The sequence below is a fragment of the Garra rufa genome, chromosome 20, assembly GCF_049309525.1.
Source record: "Garra rufa chromosome 20, GarRuf1.0, whole genome shotgun sequence".
Taxonomy (NCBI): Eukaryota; Metazoa; Chordata; class Actinopteri; order Cypriniformes; family Cyprinidae; genus Garra; species Garra rufa.
The window spans coordinates 4,246,967-4,263,492 of NC_133380.1; positions in this window are offsets into that span (position 1 = coordinate 4,246,967).

Sequence of the window (16,526 nt, forward strand, 5' to 3'; positions counted from 1 at the left end):
AAAAAGGGGACAGAAACTGCAGTTTTGAGTGGGGTGGCCAAAGAGGTGTCCAAGCTTACTGGCTCCTTCACTGCTGGACTGGCCACCTGGAACATACAGGTCCTTCTAAAAAAATTAGCATATTGTGATAAAGTTCATTATTTTCTGTACTGATAAACATTATACTTTTATATATTTTAGATTCATTACACACAACTGAAGTAGTTCAAGCCTTAATATTGATGATTTTGGCATACAGCTCATGAAAACCCAAAATTCTTATCTCCAAAAATTTGCATATTTCTTCTGACCAATAAAAGAAAAGTGTTTTCAATACAAAAAAAGGCAACCTTCAAATAATTATGTTCAGTTATGCACTCAATACTTGGTCGGGAATCCTTTTGCAGAAATGACTGCTTCAATGCGTCGTGGCATGGAGGCAATCAGCCTGTGGCACTGCTGAGGTGTTATGGAGGCCCAGGATGCTTCGATAGCGGCCTTAAGCTCATCCAGAGTGTTGGGTCTTGCGTCTCTCAACTTTCTCTTCACAATATCCCACAGATTCTCTATGGGGTTCAGGTCAGGAGAGTCGGCAGGCCAATTGAGCACAGTAATACCATGGTCTGTAAACCATTTACCAGTGGTTTTGGCACTGTGAGCAGGTGCCAGGTCGTGCTGAAAAATGAAATCTTCATCTCCATAAAGCTTTTCAGTAGATGGAAGCATGAAGTGCTCCAAAATCTCCTGATAGCTAGCTGCATTGACCCTGCCCTTGATAAAACACAGTGGACCAACACCAGCAGCTGACATGGCACCCCAGACCATCACTGACTGTGGGTACTTGACACTGGACTTCAGGCATTTTGGCATTTCCCTCTCCGCAGTCTTACTCCAGACTCTGGCACCTTGATTTCCGAATGACATGCAAAATTTGCTTTCATCCGAAAAAAGTACTTTGGACCACTGAGCAACAGTCCAGGGCTGCTTCTCTGTAGCCCAGGTCAGGCGCTTCTGCCGCTGTTTCTGGTTCAAAAGTGGCTTGACCTGGTGCCTGTACACGGTGGCTCTGGATGTTTCTACTCCAGACTCAGTCCACTGCTTCCGCAGGTCCCCCAAGGTCTGGGATCGGTCCTTCTCCACAATCTTCCTCAGGGTCCGGTCACCTCTTCTCGTTGTGCAGCGTTTTCTGCCACACTTTTTCCTTCCCACAGACTTCCCACTGAGGTGCCTTGATACAGCACTCTGGGAACAGCCTATTCGTTCAGAAATTTCCTTCTGTGTCTTACCCTCTTGCTTGAGGGTGTCAATGATGGCCTTCTGGTTGGCAGTCTTACCCATGGTTTTGAGCAATGAACCAGGCAGGGAGTTTTTAAAAGCCTCAGGAATCTTTTGCAGGTGTTTAGAGTTAATTAGTTGATTCAGATGATTAGGTTAATAGCTCGTTTAGAGAACCTTTTCATGATATGCTAATTTTTTGAGATAAGAATTTTGGGTTTTCATGAGCTGTATGCCAAAATTATCAATATTAAAACAATAATAATAAAAAATAAAAGGCTTGAACTACTTCAGTTGTGTGTAATGAATCTAAAATATATGAAAGTCTAATGTTTATCAGTACATTACAGAAAATAATGAACTTTATCACAAACAATATGCTAATTTTTTGAGAAGGACCTGTATTACAACAATAGCTGAAGAAATGAAAGAAAAAAGGTTAGACAAACAGGCCAAATGTGCCAAACTGACCTAGTTATCAGAATAGGGACTGATTCAAAAGTCCAGAGTCTCCAGAAGGTTCGTTGAACACATTACAACAGTTATAACAGAATGACAGCACTGAAGAGAAAAGCAATAAACATGGATTTCAATATGCTTTAATCATGGCTGAGAGGACCCCATATCAATTACAGACAATTTTTCAGACCAAAAGAATAAAGTTTATATAGCATAGCTGCATGGCAAAGGAAGATGGCATGATTTATTACATTATTTGTCTGATATCATTGGTTCTTCATGCGTGCAATTCAGCAATTTGTTAGAAAAAGCATTACAACTTGTGCTCGCATTGATTATATATTATAAGCGTAATATTTAACAACTTTATATGTTGATCTAAAGTTGGCGTAATCTGAAATCTTCACAGTTTTTGGTGTCGCCCGAAATCGTCAGTAAAGGTTGGATCTAAACTGGAGTACAAATACAAATATTTATTCTTAATGAAACAATGTTCTCAACAGTAGTATAATTATACAATCTCAAATAAAGCATTGTTAAGGTATACGTCTGTGTATTTATAACTCAACTACACTACTAATTCTGCTTCAAAACTGGTTAAAGTTTTTGTTTTTGTCTTCATGATTCAGTGGTAAAATGTTGTAAATAAATGTGACCCTGGACCACAAAACCATTCATAAGGGTCATCTTTAAAGTTATCCAACTGAAGTGCTTAGCGATGCATATTACTAGAAATTAAGTTTTGTTATATTTACAGTAGAAAATTTACAAAATACCTTCATGGAACATGATCTTTACTTTAAAAATCATTTATCCTTGGTATTGTTGGCTATTGCTACAAATATACCGTGCAATTTACAACTGGCTTTGTGGTACAGGGTCACAGATATGAAGAGATAATTAGCACCTGTCTGATTACATGACTGAACATGACACTTCTGAACCCAGAAGAGATACACTGGTTTTTGGACCAATTGAGATTCCTGTTCCCAGTATTTTGGCCTCTAATCCATCCAAACCTACAGATAGACCTGTGTCGACTCCAAGTCCTAATTTTGCACTAAATGGACCGGCTTTAGCTGATACACTGCCAATTTCAGCTCGAGCTATTGCTCCAGCTCCAACCACATTGGCTTCAGCACCAGCTGAGGCATTTGGACCTTTGGCTTCTGCCTCAAATACACTGAATTCAGCACGAGCGAGTCCGACTCCTGCTCCTGCAAAGGCTCCAGCCTTGGGAATCCTCTTTCCTGTTTCATTTTTAGGACTTATGACATATGTTCCACTTTGAGCATATGTGCCTTTTGCAATGGTACCCGCTGGTCTGTCACCTGTGTCTATCATGTCTATGGTGTTGCGTATTACATTAGGTGATAGAAGCCGCACATTTAGCATTTTTGTAGTATCCCTTTTGATGTGACAAGGATATGTGTGGGATATGTCTGTGGTGTCGCCGCTATCAGTAGGACCTGATGGAGGTTCCACACTTGGTTTTTCTTTTTTTGGCTGTTCAGGTCCGTCATACGTGTCGAATATGTCTGTGGTGTCGCCACTATCAGCAGGACCTGATGGAGGTTCCACACTTGGTTTTTCTTTTTTTGGCTGTTCAGGTCCGTCATACGTGTCGAATATGTCTGTGGTGTCGCCACTATCAGCAGGACCTGATGGAGGTTCCACACTTGGTTTTTCTTTTTTTGGCTGTTCAGGTCCGTCATACGTGTCGAATATGTCTGTGGTGTCGCCACTATCAGCAGGACCTGATGGAGGTTCCACACTTGGTTTTTCTTTTTTTGGCTGTTCAGGTCCGTCATACGTGTCGAATATGTCTGTGGTGTCGCCACTATCAGCAGGACCTGATGGAGGTTCCACACTTGGTTTTTCTTTTTTTGGCTGTTCAGGTCCGTCATACGTGTCGAATATGTCTGTTGTGTCGCCACTATCAGCAGGACCTGATGGAGGTTCCACACTTGGTTTTTCTTTTTTTGGCTGTTCAGGTCCGTCATACGTGTCGAATATGTCTGTGGTGTCGCCACTATCAGCAGGACCTGATGGAGATTCCACACTTGGTTTTTCTTTTTTTGGCTGTTCAGGTCCGTCATACGTGTCGAATATGTCTGTGGTGTCGCCACTATCAGCAGGACCTGATGGAGGTTCCACACTTGGTTTGTCTTTTTGTGGCTGTTCAGGTCCGTCATACGTGTCGAATATGTCTGTGGTGTCGCCACTATCAGCAGGACCTGATGGAGGTTCCACACTTGGTTTTTCTTTTTTTGGCTGTTCAGGTCCGTCATACGTGTCGAATATGTCTGTGGTGTCGCCACTATCAGCAGGACCTGATGGAGATTCCACACTTGGTTTTTCTTTTTTTGGCTGTTCAGGTCCGTCATACGTGTCGAATATGTCTGTGGTGTCGCCACTATCAGCAGGACCTGATGGAGGTTCCACACTTGGTTTGTCTTTTTGTGGCTGTTCAGGTCCGTCATACGTGTCGAATATGTCTGTGGTGTCGCCACTATCAGCAGGACCTGATGGAGGTTCCACACTTGGTTTTTCTTTTTTTGGCTGTTCAGGTCCGTCATACGTGTCGAATATGTCTGTGGTGTCGCCACTATCAGCAGGACCTGATGGAGGTTCCACACTTGGTTTGTCTTTTTGTGGCTGTTCAGGTCCGTCATACGTGTCGAATATGTCTGTGGTGTCGCCACTATCAGCAGGACCTGATGGAGGTTCCACACTTTGTTTTTCTTTTTGCGGCAGTTCAGATCCGTCATACGTGTCGGATATGTCTGTGGTGTTGCCACTATCAGAAGGACCTGATGGAGGTTCCACCCTTGGTTTTTCTTTTTGCGGCAGTTCAGGTCCGTCATACGTGTCGGATATGTCTGTGGTGTTGCCACTATCAGAAGGACCTGATGGAGGTTTCACCCTTGGTTTTTCTTTTTGCGGCAGTTCAGATCCGTCATACGTGTCGGATATGTCTGTGGTGTCGCCACTATCAGCAGGACCTGATGGAGGTTCCACCCTTGGTTTTTCTTTTTTCGGCAGTTCAGGTCTGTCATGTGTGTCGGATATGTCTGTGGTGTTGCCACTATCAGCAGGACCGGATGGAGGTTCAACCCTTGGTTTTTCTTTTTGCGGCAGTTCAGATCCGTCATACGTGTCGGATATGTCTGTGGAGTCGCCACTTTCTGCAGGACCTGATGTAGGTTCCACACTTGGTTTTTCTTTTTCCGGCAGTTCAGGTCTGTCACGAGTGTCGGATATGTCTGTGGTGTCGCCACTATCAGCAGGACCGGATGGAGGTTCCACACTTGGTTTTTCTTTTTGCGGCTGTTCATGTCCGTCATATGTGTCGAATATGTCTGTGGTGTCGCCACTGTCAACAGGACCTGATGTAGATTCCACACTTGGTTTTTCTTTTTGCGGCAGTTCAGGTCTGTCATGCGTGTCGGATATGTCTGTGGTGTCGCCAATATCAGCAGGACCGGATGGAGGTTCCACACTTGGTTTTTCTTTTTGCAGCAGTTCAGGTCTGTCATGTGTGTCGGATATGTCTGTGGTGTTGCCACTATCAGCAGGACCTGATGGAGGTTCCACACTTTGTTTTTCTTTTTGCGGCAGTTCAGATCTGTCATATGTGTCGGATATTTCTGTGGTGTCGCCACTATCAGCAGGACCTGATGGAGGTCCCACACTTTGTTTTTCCTTTTGCGGCATTTCAGATCCGTCATACGTATCGGATATTTCTTTGGTTTCGCCAATATCAGCAGGACCTGATGGAGGTTCCACACTTTGTTTTTCTTTTTGCGGCAGTTCAGGTCTGTCATGCGTATCGGATATGTCTGTGGTGTCGCCACTATCAGCAGGACCGGATGGAGGTTCCACACTTGGTTTTTCTTTTTGCATCAGTTCAGGTCCGTCATACGTGTCGGATATGTCTGTGGTGTCGCCACTATCAGCAGGACCTGATGGAGGTTCCACCCTTGGTTTTTCTTTTTGCGGCAGTTCAGATCCGTCATACGTGTCGGATATTTCTTTGGTGTCGCCACTATCAGCAGGATCTGATGGCAGTTCCACACTTTGTTTTTCTTTTTGCGGCAGTTCATGTCTGTCATGCGTGTCGGATATGTCTGTGGTGTCGCCACTATCAGCAGGACCTGATGGAGGTTCCACTCTTGGTTTTTCTTTTTGCGGCAGTTCAGGTCCGTCATACATGTCGAATATGTCTGTGGTGTTGCCACTATCAGCAGGACCTGATGGAGGTTCCACCCTTGGTTTTTCTTTTTTCGGCATTTCAGGTCTGTCATGTGTGTCGGATATGTCTGTTGTGTGGCCACTATCAGCAGGACCTGATGGAGGTTCCACCCTTGGTTTTTCTTTTTGCGGCAGTTCAGATCCGTCATACGTGTCGGATATGTCTGTGGTGTCGCCACTTTCTTCAGGACCTGATGTAGGTTCCACACTTGGTTTTTCTTTTTGCGGCAGTTCAGGTCTGTCACGAGTGTCGGATATGTCTGTGCAGTCGCCACTTTCTGCAGGACCTGATGTAGGTTCCACACTAGGTTTTTCTTTTTGCGGCAGTTCAGATCCGTTATACGTGTCGGATATGTCTGTGGTGTCACCACTATCAGCAGGACCGGATGGAGGATCCACACTTGGTTTTTCTTTTTGCGGCTGTTCATGTCCATCATATGTGTCGAATATGTCTGTGGTGTCGCCACTATCAGCAGGACCTGATGTAGGTTCCACACTTGGTTTTTCTTTTTGCGGCAGTTCAGGTCTGTCACGCATGTCGGATATGTCTGTGGTGTCGCCACTATCAGCAGGACCTGATGGAGGTTCCACCCTTGGTTTTTCTTTTTGCGGCAGTTCAGATCCGTCATACATGTCGGATATGTCTGTGGTGTTGCCACTATCAGCAGGACCTGATGGAGGTTCCACCCTTGGTTTTTCTTTTTGCGGCAGTTCAGATCCGTCATACGTGTCGGATATGTCTGTGGTGTCGCCACTATCAGCAGGACCTGATGGAGGTTCCACCCTTGGTTTTTCTTTTTGCGGCAGTTCAGATCCGTCATACGTGTCGGATATGTCTGTGGTGTCGCCACTATCAGCAAGACCAGATGGAGGTTCCACCCTTGGTTTTTCTTTTTTCGGCAGTTCAGGTCTGTCATGCGTGTCGGATATGTCTGTGGTGTCGCCACTATCAGCAGGACCTGATGGAGGTTCCACCCTTGGTTTTTCTTTTTGCGGCAGTTCAGATCCGTCATACGTTTCGGATATGTCTGTGGTGTCGCCACTTTCTGCAGGACCTGATGTAGGTTCCACACTTGGTTTTTCTTTTTGCGGCAGTTCAGGTCTGTCACGAGTGTCGGATATTTCTTTGGTGTTGCCACTATCAGCAGGACCTGATGGAGGTTCCACACTTTGTTTTTCTTTTTGCGGCAGTTCATGTCTGTCATGCGTGTCGGATATGTCTGTGGTGTCGCCACTATCAGCAGGACCTGATGGAGGTTCCACACTTTGTTTTTCTTTTTGCGGCAGTTCAGATCCGTCATACGTGTCGGATATGTCTGTGGTGTTGCCACTATCAGCAGGACCTGATGGAGGTTCCACACTTTGTTTTTCTTTTTGCGGCAGTTCAGATCCGTCATACGTGTCGGATATTTCTGTGGTGTCGCCACTATCAGTAGGACTTGATGGAGGTTCCACACTTTGTTTTTCTTTTTGCGGCATTTCAGATCCGTCATACGTGTCGGATATTTCTTTGGTGTCGTCACTATCAGCAGGACCTGATGGAGGTTCCACACTTTGTTTTTCTTTTTGCGGCAGTTCAGGTCTGTCATGCGTGTCGGAAATGTCTGTGGTGTCGCCACTATCAGCAGGACCTGATGGAGGTTCCACACCTTGTTTTTCTTTTTGCGGCAGATTAGGTCTGTCATGCGTGTCGGATATGTCTGTGGTGTCGCCACAATCAGCAGGACCTGATGGAGGTTCCACCCTTGGTTTTTCTTTTTGCGGCAGTTCAGATCCGTCATACGTGTCGGATATGTCTGTGGTGTCGCCACTATCAGCAGGACCTGATGGAGGTTCCACCCTTGGTTTTTCTTTTGGCGGCAATTCAGATCCGTCATACGTGTCGGATATGTCTGTGGTGTCGCCACTATCAGCAGGACCTGATGGAGGTTCCACACTTGGTTTTTCTTTTTGCGGCAGTTCAGATCCGTCATGCGTGTCGGATATGTCTGTGGTGTCCTCACTATCAGCAGGACCTGATGGAGGTTCCACCCTTGGTTTTTCTTTTTGCGGCAGTTTAGGTCCGTCATACTTGTCGGATATGTCTGTGGTGTCGCCACTATCAGCAGGACCTGATGGAGGATCCACCCTTGGTTTTTCTTTTTGCGGCAGTTCAGATCCGTCATGCGTGTCGGATATGTCTGTGGTGTCCTCACTATCAGCAGGACCTGATGGAGGTTCCACCCTTGGTTTTTCTTTTTGCGGCAGTTCAGGTCTGTCATGCGTGTCGGATATGTCTGTGGTGTTGCCACTATCAGCAGGACCGGATGGAGGTTCCACCCTTGGTTTTTCTTTTTGCAGCAGTTCAGATCCGTCATACGTGTCGGATATGTCTGTGGAGTCGCCACTTTCTGCAGGACCTGATGTAGGTTCCACACTTGGTTTTTCTTTTTCCGGCAGTTCAGATCTGTCACGAGTGTCGGATATGTCTGTGGTGTCGCCACTTTCTGCAGGACCTGATGTAGGTTCCACAATTGGTTTTTCTTTTTGCGGCAGTTCAGATCCATCATACGTGTCGGATATGTCTGTGGTGTCGCCACTATCAGCAGGACCGGATGGAGGTTCCACACTTGGTTTTTCTTTTTGCGGCTGTTCATGTCCGTCATATGTGTCGAATATGTCTGTGGTGTCGCCACTGTCAGCAGGACCTGATGTAGATTCCACACTTGGTTTTTCTTTTTGCGGCAGTTCAGGTCTGTCATGCGTGTCGGATATGTCTGTGGTGTCGCCAATATCAGCAGGACCGGATGGAGGTTCCACACTTGGTTTTTCTTTTTGCAGCAGTTCAGGTCTGTCATGTGTGTCGGATATGTCTGTGGTGTTGCCACTATCAGCAGGACCTGATGGAGGTTCCACACTATGTTTTTCTTTTTGCGGCAGTTCAGATCCGTCATACGTGTCGGATATTTCTGTGGTGCCGAAACTATCAGTAGGACCTGATGGAGGTTCCACACTTTGTTTTTCTTTTTGCGGCATTTCAGATCCGTCATACGTGTCGGATATATCTTTGGTGTCGCCACTATCAGCAGGACCTGATAGAGGTTCCACACTTTGTTTTTCTTTTTGCGGCAGTTCAGATCTGTCATATGTGTCGGATATTTCTGTGGTGTCGCCACTATCAGCAGGACCTGATGGAGGTCCCACACTTTGTTTTTCCTTTTGCGGCATTTCAGATCCGTCATACGTATCGGATATTTCTTTGGTTTCGCCAATATCAGCAGGACCTGATGGAGGTTCCACACTTTGTTTTTCTTTTTGCGGCAGTTCAGGTCTGTCATGCGTATCGGATATGTCTGTGGTGTCGCCACTATCAGCAGGACCGGATGGAGGTTCCACACTTGGTTTTTCTTTTTGCGTCAGTTCAGGTCCGTCATACGTGTCGGATATGTCTGTGGTGTCGCCACTATCAGCAGGACCTGATGGAGGTTCCACCCTTGGTTTTTCTTTTTGCGGCAGTTCAGATCCGTCATACGTGTCGGATATGTCTGTGGTGTTGCCACTATCAGCAGGACCTGATGGAGGTTCCACCCTTGGTTTTTCTTTTTGCGGCAGTTCAGATCCGTCATATGTGTCAGATATGTCTGTGGTGTCGCCACTATCAGCAGGACCTGATGGAGGTTCCACACTTGGTTTTTCTTTTTGCGGCAGTTCAGATCCGTCATGCGTGTAGGATATGTCTGTGGTGTCGCCACTATCAGCAGGACCTGATGGAGGTTCCACCCTTGGTTTTTCTTTTTGCGGCAGTTCACATCCGTCATACGTGTCGGATATGTCCGTGGTGTTGCCACTATCAGCAGGACCTGATGGAGGTTCCACCCTTGGTTTTTCTTTTTGCGGCAGTTCAGATCCGTCATATGTGTCAGATATGTCTGTGGTGTCGCCACTATCAGCAGGACCTGATGGAGGTTCCACCCTTGGTTTTTCTTTTTGCGGCAGTTCAGATCCGTCATATGTGTCAGATATGTCTGTGGTGTCGCCACTATCAGCAGGACCTGATGGAGGTTCCACCCTTGGTTTTTCTTTTTGCGGGAGTTCAGATCCGTCATACGTGTCGGATATGTCTATGATGTCGTCACTATCAGCAGGACCTGATGGAGTTTCCACCCTTGGTTTTTCTTTTTGCGGCAGTTCAGATCCGTCATTCGTGTCGGATATGTCTGTGGTGTCGCCACTATCAGCAGGACCAGATAGAGGTTCCACCCTTGGTTTTTCTTTTTTCGGCAGTTCAGGTCTGTCATTCGTGTCGGATTTGTCTGTGGTGTTGCCACTATCAGCAGGACCTGATGGAGGTTCCACCCTTGGTTTTTCTTTTTGCGGCAGTTCAGATCCGTCATGCGTGTCGGATATGTCTATGGTGTCGCCACTTTCTGCAGGACCTGATGTAGGTTCCACACTTGGTTTTTCTTTTTGCGGCAGTTCAGGTCTGTCACGAGTGTCGGATATGTCTGTGGTGTCGCCACTATCTGCAGGACCTGATGTAGGTTCCACACTTGGTTTTACTTTTTGCGGCAGTTCAGATCCGCCATACGTGTCGGATATGTCTGTGGTGTCGCCACTATCAGCAGGACCGGATGGAGGTTCCACACTTGGTTTTTCTTTTTGCGGCAGTTCATGTCCGTCATATGTGTTGAACATGTCTGTGGTGTCGCCACTATCAGCAGGACCTGATGTAGGTTCCACACTTGGTTTTTCTTTTTGTGGCAGTTCAGGTCTGTCACGCGTGTCGGATATGTCTGTGGTGTCGCCACTTTCTGCAGGACCTGATGGAGGTTCCACACTTGGTTTTTCTTTTTGCGGCAGTTGAGTTCTGTCATACGTGTCGGATATGTCTGTGGTGTCGCCACTATCAGCAGGACCGGATGGAGGTTCCACACTTGGTTTTTCTTTTTGCTTCTCTTCAGTAGAAAGTATTTCATATTCTTCATCTGCAAATAAAACAAATGAGCTTTAATGCAATGATAAGCAGCATGCTTTTTATAATTGTATACCATTTATACTAAACATTAGAACATTGTGAATGTGATAAGTTTTACTCTTTAGTTTGCATAACACAATCTTCTACACAACATAGCTGGAATTCTTCAAAAGGCCTAAAAAAAGAAAATATCTTCGTCTACTTAAAATGATAGTAGGCTAATATTATCGCTAATTTATATAGGGATGTCAATCAATTTAAAATAACTAACTAATCCCTCATTTTTTGTAATTATCTGTGATTAAACATGCATGATAAAGGTTGGGGTTATTTTTATATTGTAGGCTAATACATATGAAAATAGAAACAACATCCCTTTATATTTTAAATGGCCTTAGAAAACTAAATATTCCGCAATAGACATCTTCCACTCTACAAAAGGAGCAGAGGGGATCCATCTGAGTCGATTTTTTTAAGGTGGAGATTGACAGGGTAAAATCGGTTTAGCAACTTAAAAGATATCTCTTTAACCTTATTATGTTTACATTTAGTCATTTAGCAGACACTTTTAACCAAAGCCACTTACAAATGAGGACAATGGAAGCAATCAAAAGATTAGACTAACGCAGTACACTAAGCAAGTTCCTTTTTATTATATAATAAATATAAAGAAATATAGAATAGAAAAAGTATAGAGGCATTTTGAGGACCACACTTTCTTCGAAGGAATATTTTCAAAATAATTACCTCAATAAGATATTACAGATAGGACTGTAATTAGATCTTTCAAAAAGAGCTGTCTAATCTTTCTATTTCTGAGAGAGTGACTGGACAAAACTAAACTAAAACTGAAACTAGACTATGTCTCGGTTTTAGTTTCATTTTTATTTTGTAAACATTTTCTATTTACTTTTTTATATAGTTTAGTTTCAGTTTTAGTTTTAATTTTGTTCAGTCGCTCTCTATTATCTTCTTTTATTATAAAAAAGCCCTTTTAGACTTGAAATTATGCATTTACTGGCTTTTTTCTTAAAAAAAAAAAAATCTGTAACTTATTAATATAATTTGAAAACTATTAAAATTAAAAGGAGAAAAAAAAACAAGTTACATTCAATTCAACTGACTTCCTGTACATTTCAGGATACATTTTGTAGTGCTTGCAGAAAAAACAGAAGGGGAAAAAAAGAGAATTAAACTACTTAAACTAAAGTACTGTAGGTAACAGATATTAAAACAGTTAATGTATAGTATGTGTCTGGCAAACAATGCTTAGAGAGCACACATATACAAATTTACACATACAGTAAAAACAAAAGAAAAAGAATCTGTCTGCCTACCTCCATGACATTTGCAGCAGCTGCAGCAGCAGCTGAGCCATCTGCACTTGTCCCAGCAACACTCTAGTTTTAAATAGATGAACACACAATTCAGATAAGAGAGAACATAGTAAACCAGTGGCTTACGAAACCTCATCTAACTATTGCATATCAGTACCTGTAATAGAAGCCTATGTTCCACCCTACCCATGCAAGGATCAATTACATACTCTACCTATGCATGCACGAGTAATATTCTTTTTAGCTGCAACCAGGAATATTCTCCATTGATATGCATAATTTATTTCATGCAAACCCAGATTTCCCATTTCCTTTCAATATGGCCTCCTATGTCCTGTGTATGTTTTTCCAAAACATGTGGATAACTGAACATGCTCAGAATATACAGTGATGATTTGCTACTTCACAATTACAGTGTCTCCAACACCCACCTTTCACTATGGCACTTTTGTGCAGGGAATATATATATAAAATAAAAAAAATAAAAAAAAATTTACAGGCAAAAAAGACACTGGTATAAGCCTGTGGTTTCCCATTGGATTTACATGTTTTTAACCAAACCACTTTTGTTATAATAATGTTTCCTTCCTTCTCCCAATTAATTCTGACATAGGAGGTAGAATATGATCTATAATTTTGAAGACAATGATACAATATGGAGGTTATCTTAGTATGAGCCTTATATGCTGACAGGAATATCTTCACGCGTCACAGTCTAAATGTTTTTAATTATTAATATTGTATATTAATAATTAAATATTCATAATTATTTTTATAACAGACATTAATTAATTAATTTTGACAGCTCTAGTAATATTTGTATGATAATATGTGACCCTGGACCAAAAAAAGTTTTCTAACCAACAATACATAGTATGGGTCAAAATGATCATTGTTTCATGCCAAAAATCACCAGGATATTAAGGAAAGATCATGTTCCATGAAGATGAACATTTCCTACTGTCAATAAATCAAAACTTCACTTTTGATTAGTAATATGCATTTCTAAGAACTTCATTTGGACAACTTTAAAGGTAATTTTTATATTTTTTTACCCCCTCAAAATTTAGATTTTTAAATAGATGTCCTGTTCTAATAAACTATGCACAAAAAAAAAAAACTCAACTTTCAGAAATAATTGACCATTATGACTGGTTTTGCGGTCCAGGGTCATATATATATTTAAAAATACAAAACATGTGCCCAACAAGGTCCCCCCTGTCAGTCAGTGAGAAAATGAAACATTTAGAAAAACATTTTTTTTTTAACAAATAACACTTAAAGTTTTTTTTAAAAGCTAGTAAACATAAAATGTACTTACCATTATTGTATTGTTCATGGTAGGTTAAATGTGGGTTTTTGTCAGACATTTGTGGGTGTCAGTAGTTTCTGAATCTCAGGAGGTGTTTGTTGGAGGGTCGCCGGTGGATCTGTGTCTCGGTCAGTACCGAAGCTCCTTATAGCCTGTGGCAGGACCAACTGAAAGTGAAATCAACATGAAGACTGATGCAAAGATGAAACTGTTTTTATTGGAAAATAAAAATGCAAGTCATACACACTTGCTGATAAATCAATATTGTCGATATAACTGCTATTGCCTATATTGTATATAGTGCTATGCTTTTTAGAAAGTTAGTGATTGTGGTGAAGTCTACTATATAATCGAATTAAATAATTTGTATGTGTTGCTTGTTAATTTAGTTAATCAGAGCACTACTTCTAAATTTCAGTGTATGGAAAAATTTCCTGTAAAATGATGTAGTCACAACATCTACCAACAGGTGTGTAAGTTCTGAATTTAAACGTGTTCATTGTAATTAATGTTAGACTGGAAGATGAAGATGAAGAGTTTCCAGATCTATCTGAGAAGTCTGAATACAGTCGGAGGATTCTTGCTCAGCGAAATAAACAGCATTACTGCACCATTAGACTAGGTTCTTGCACACTGAGTCTGAAATTTTCATATGCGCTTTTTTGTTTTTTCATATTCGTCATCCTCTCCTACAATACATCAAAGTGCTTGCTACAGATGCGACAGTGCAGAAAATCGAACCTAATCCGAATTGTTTTATGACTGACAAATGTTTTGTTTGTGCTCGATAAGTTTGTCTGATGGTATCTTAATGAGCAAACAAAGTTGTCAAATTGCTTACCAAGATTGTTTATGTTTGATCATTGCATACTACTTTCTTGAGTCCAAACACACACACATACACATAGAGTTTACAAGTTTAAAATCCACAAACTGTAAAAAATTCTGGGCTGTTTCAACCCAGATTTGGGTCAAATATACACTAACCCATAAAGAAGCCATTTGTTAGGAGATACTGGAGGGCCATAAAAACTGGTTCATAGATGGAAGGTAGAGGTGATCTTATGGTGTTGCACTTTGGGTAAAGGGTTTAGAGGTACCAAGAAGGCTTGGTAAATTCAATGGGGGGAATGTGTTGTGATATCTTATTCCAAAATATGATGGCCAGTGTTGGGGAGTCGCTAGTTACATGTAGAGTTGGGGTAGTTGGAGTTGTGGAGTTGTCACCGACTCGAATGCATTATGACTCGGACTCGAGCTTTTCGGCCTTAGGAATTATTGCCGAGTCCAAGGATAGTTGACGCGAATTTTACTTTTGACTTGATGCATTATTACGAAAGTAACATTCAGTATTTGTAAGTTTTTAAAAGTCTTGCAAGTAGTGCAATGTGCAAATGCTAAATTAAGTTTTCTTTTGCATGTAATTGCTACACACTTACTCGAAAAGTAATGTCAAAATGCACTGTCTTGGAGAGTATTCTTGCAAATGCAGTCGGTTTTGTCTTGAGTGAATTTGAACAGTTGGGAGAAATACAGATGTGTCAAAATATATGATCTGTGCATCCGCTCTTAAAGCGACAGCAGCGTAAACCTGCTGCAGCAAACTGCGCCATATTACATTTACCTATTTTATCCCACAATTTAGAATTTTTTTTATATGTCGTTTATCTGTGTAACTCAATTTAACTCAACAGTAGCTAGTTTGTCAGTTCTGATGAGGAAAATGCCAGAAGTGTGGGATATAAACTCATGATTTTGAGCTGAGGAAAAAAGGGAGAATGAGAACGTCTCGGAATTGTGAAAATAAAGTCAGAATTTTAAAATATAAACTCAGTTTACCCCTTTTTTTTTACTCTTTTATTCCATGGCTTCCATAGCTTCCATGTTTAAAAACTGTCATTAACCCTCACAGCCTCATTTTCATCCAAGAATTCATCTACCCTGTCTAAGGTGTAACCATCCATCATATATAACCCAAAACACAGCCACAATAAGAGATAAGAGTTACATTCTATGCTCCTCGGGTCTCATTCAATAAGCTTCCTACCCACCCCATTCAATTTATATATAGAATCAAGTCCTGTCCTGCCCTATAATTTTTCACATTTTAAAAGCTGATTCACTCTGAAATATGTTACAATACATAAATCAAGTCACCTCTTACTTCTGTTACATGACTTTAATTTTGCTGAGCAGGACATTAATTATGAGATGGTGTCAAATCAAAAATCAAAATGGCAATATCCAAAAGAGGTTTGCTTTTGTTACATTTAAATTGGGGCCCTGGTAACTCCACTGCTCAAAAAACCTACACTTAACACTTCACTCATTGACAACAGAGCTGTCTCTCTCCTTCCATTTATAGCAAAAACACTGGAACAAGCTGTTTTCCACCAGCTATCTTTATTCCTCTCACAGAAAAATCTACTGGATGCTAACCAGTCAGGGTTCAGGAGTGGCCATTCAACTGAGACTGCACTACTGTCTGTCACTGAAGCCACGGACTGCAAAAGCTGAGTCCAAATCATCGGTACTCATTTTGCTGGACCTATCTGCAGCCTTTGACACGGTGAATCACCAGATCCTCCTGTCCACCCTCTCAACGCTGGGCATCACAGGGACTTCACTTCGCTCGTTCAAATCCTACCTCTCTGGTGGGTCTTTCAGAGTGGCTTAGGGAGGGGAGGTATCCAAAACTCATCAACTGGTTACTGGGGTTCCTCAGGGATCAGTTCTTGGACCCCTCCTCTTCTCCATATAAATTACATCTCTGGGCCCCATCATACAGGCACATGGCTTCTCCTACCATTGCTATGCTGATGACACACAACTCTATCTTTCATTCAAACCAGACGATCCATCGGTAGATGCATGGATCTCAGGCTGCCTGGCGGATATCTCTGCATGGATGAAGGAACACCATCTACAGCTCAATCTGGCAAAGACTGAGCTTCTT